The sequence below is a fragment of the Hesperophylax consimilis genome, chromosome 9 (genome assembly GCF_061612785.1).
Source record: "Hesperophylax consimilis isolate HC1 chromosome 9, BYU_Hcon_1.0, whole genome shotgun sequence".
In the NCBI taxonomy this organism is placed as follows: Eukaryota; Metazoa; Arthropoda; class Insecta; order Trichoptera; family Limnephilidae; genus Hesperophylax; species Hesperophylax consimilis.
The window spans coordinates 19,889,565-19,892,974 of record NC_142844.1 but is presented as its reverse complement, the minus strand read 5'-3'; positions in this window follow the sequence as shown (position 1 = coordinate 19,892,974).

Below are 3,410 nucleotides of genomic sequence, written 5' to 3'. Positions count from 1 at the left end.
AGTAACAACTGATTCATATTATACGATGTGAATATGCTTAAAATAAAGTAAAATAATGCTTATATGTGGAATGTAATACGACAATTGGGTTTATTCTCTTTTTCACATCTATTTTTACAAGTTTTCATAGTACAAGTCAACATTTTGCCGTGTTATTTCGTAAAATGAACCGATGATGCCTCGACCATAGTTCGCACAAGAATGATGACGTCACGTTTTCAAATTTCACTTGAGGCCATATGCGAGCCCAGCCGGCTCAATGGAACCGGTATGGGGAGTGGGGATAATACGCTTTTAATCACTTAGGGCAGGTCTACTAATATTCATATGTCTATGGTCTCACCAAAAACTCGAAAAGTGTCAGTCAACAAGGCATGAGGTCAGGGCCGGCCCTATGCAGGCACAATTGGAGCAGTCCGCTCCGGGCGCCGAATTGCCAAGGCGAAAAGGTATTGATATTGCCTCACCTAACACGTCGCCCTTCAGATTATATTTCATAAAAACGTCACTACACGAAAACACAAGTCATCCAAGTATTATTGATTAAGGGGATGATTACCTATCTAGGCGTCTGCTGGTTGTGACAAGGGTTTCCATCCTAAGCTATCGCAAGATAGATAATTTCAATCAATTATAATAAAGATGGGCACCAAAGCTTCTCAGGTGATTAGGTAAATACATTACAAAAAAGAAGAAAAAAAGGATAGGTAGCATCGACCAACTGTATTAAATACATATTTCGCTCATGGTCAATTTAAATCCACAATTGGGGCATATATGTTATATGGCAGATGAAAATATAACTTAAAAGGAAACTACAAGCCAAAAATGTGTATATATTCTTGGTATACCTTATATTGTAGATAATAGGCATTAAAATCGCTTGACAAACGGAGTCTAGAAACGTTCGATTTGAAGCAAAAAAATGGTTTTTATTTATTTTGTAAATAATTTTATAAGAAAGCAAAAAAGTTAATCAAGTGAAACTTTCACAGATAATCTTAGCCATAAAGTTGTTTCCTTTATGCGTTCATACATTTCTATTGAAAAAATATTTTTTTAATAGTTTGCATTTATATTTATATTGAGTAATTAATTTTTTTGTTTGTATTCTACTCAAGCGAAGGGTTAGGAAAACCTTCAATTTATCTAAAGCATATTTTGTGGAATTCATAATGTACACCAATTCATTGTAAAGATTAATCAAAATAGTGATTTAGCATTAAGCTTCGCCTTAATGAGTTGATCATAGATCACAGTGTAGAAGGACGTGGTGTAACTGGCAAGAAATCAAGGACTAAGCTAGAAAGTAAATGTATAATTAATTAAATTGGTAATACATACCGATGGCAATAAACATAATGATTTCTTGACGGTAGATTATTATTTAATTACTATCAAGATGTAACACTTCTCTTGCAATAACTAATTGTCCTACATATTCTGTCGTACTGTACTGACCGCTGTACAGGTATACCTACATATCTATTTTTATCATAATATTATAACACTAGCTCAGACCCGTCAAAATTACGGGACAGTCTGAATTCTTAACAAATCCGAGAGCCAGAGTTCATTGAACCATAGTTACGCAGGACACACGCACAACCGAAATTAGTATTTTTAATTATCTTAATATTTGACCTCCGTTTTCACTTTAGTTTGGCTACAATCAAGTAAATTTAAAATTTAAAACTTGGTTCAAAAAAAAACTTTGCTTCGAATATTGCAGGATAAATATACGACAATATCAAGCGTATTTATTTATACACAGAAGTGTTTTGTGTTCTACATTGGATGAAATTTATCAAACATCGAAATACTTTCGTTGTTCTTTCTGAGGTCTGTGAGTGACTGACGACATCAGTGTTCTTTCTAGTCGGTATAGATCTTATTTCTAAGGGTTTTCTGTTTAGAACTATGTACCCACGTTTAAAATACCTGAAAGTAAATGAAAAAAAATCCTTGTGTTCACAGGAAATAACACAACGTAACAAAATATTTTGCGTGTGCAGGTGAAAAATGTCACCTACTAATTATGTTATATTAATCACTAATCATATACAAGAAGTGCTCTGAACTTAGCTACGAAATGTAATAGTATTTTTATATAATAATTTATTCACACGATTAAATGTCACCTTTTATCTGTTATATAGACAAGTCCTGATGACAAGAACACGCTTGATGGATTGTTTGACTAAGAAAAGAAAGCGGAGAAGATAAAAGTAACTAGTTGTACAGAACTAATCATCAAGGTCACGATGACTTTCGTGTCTTGTCTACTTGTGAAAATGCAGATAACGTTTTCAGTAACATCTATCCACTTCATGATTGAACATTAGAAATTCAAGTGCATTATTACATAATATTTATACATAATATTATCTCTAAATAGTATAAAACCAACTCGCTATCCGAGTGTGTATGTTTGTGATCTTAGGTCTTCTAAACTACTTAAGGCGATGCACTACGTCGTGCAATATTTTGAATCGAGCCGCTATCAATAACACGCCTTACGTAAATGGCGATAAGCCTTAAATTCCCGCTTCACACCATCCACCTGTTTTGATTTATGCAAGAAAAAAGCATTGCCAAAAAGTGCCTTTTATGTTATTTTGTGGATGTTTAGGCACAAATATATAAATGGTTTTCGATAATCTTATAAATAACTTAATTTTCCACATTATACAATAAAACCATAACCGAAAATGGGTTCGTAAGTAGGAGATTTTGAATTTTAAAGAAGTTTTCATAGGCAAAACATTATTTTTTTTCTCGGCTTATAAAAAGACTTATCTAAAAAATACTCGATTATTTCGAAGGCCAAGATGTATTCTACCTGAAACATTTCTAGGCGACCAAATTTTTAAACCAAAAACACATGATTTTAAATTACTACGTAGTGCATCGCCTTACCGGATTTTGATATGGTCTTCACTAAAATTTAGATAATTTCTTCCGGAAGGTTCATATATATAGTACACGCACATCATTTTAATAGAAAGTAGAGAAAAATGGAGCAACGCCGCGAACACGTCAGCCAGTTTTAACATAAAAAAAGAAAAATTATTTGCCATGATTTTCTTTGGCTTCAAAGCATTGCTTATTGCAGTGTCACTATCCGGCTTCGCAAAAATTTCAAAACATTTTTCAGATTTCTTTATTTTTTTATTTAAGAATTGAAAAATGCGGACAAACATTACAGCGTCTAGTCTAATTTGTCTAAACTTTATGAGCTGAAAATAGTTGAATTAACATATAAATTTCAGCTGTTCAAGATTCAGAGTTTTGCCGCTATTTATGAAACAAGACATTTGAAAACAGTCGGAAAGTCGACCTAAAAGGTTGGTAGCGGACAATCGATATGGCATGGTCAACCTTACGGTGATTTGATTCTGTGACAGCGA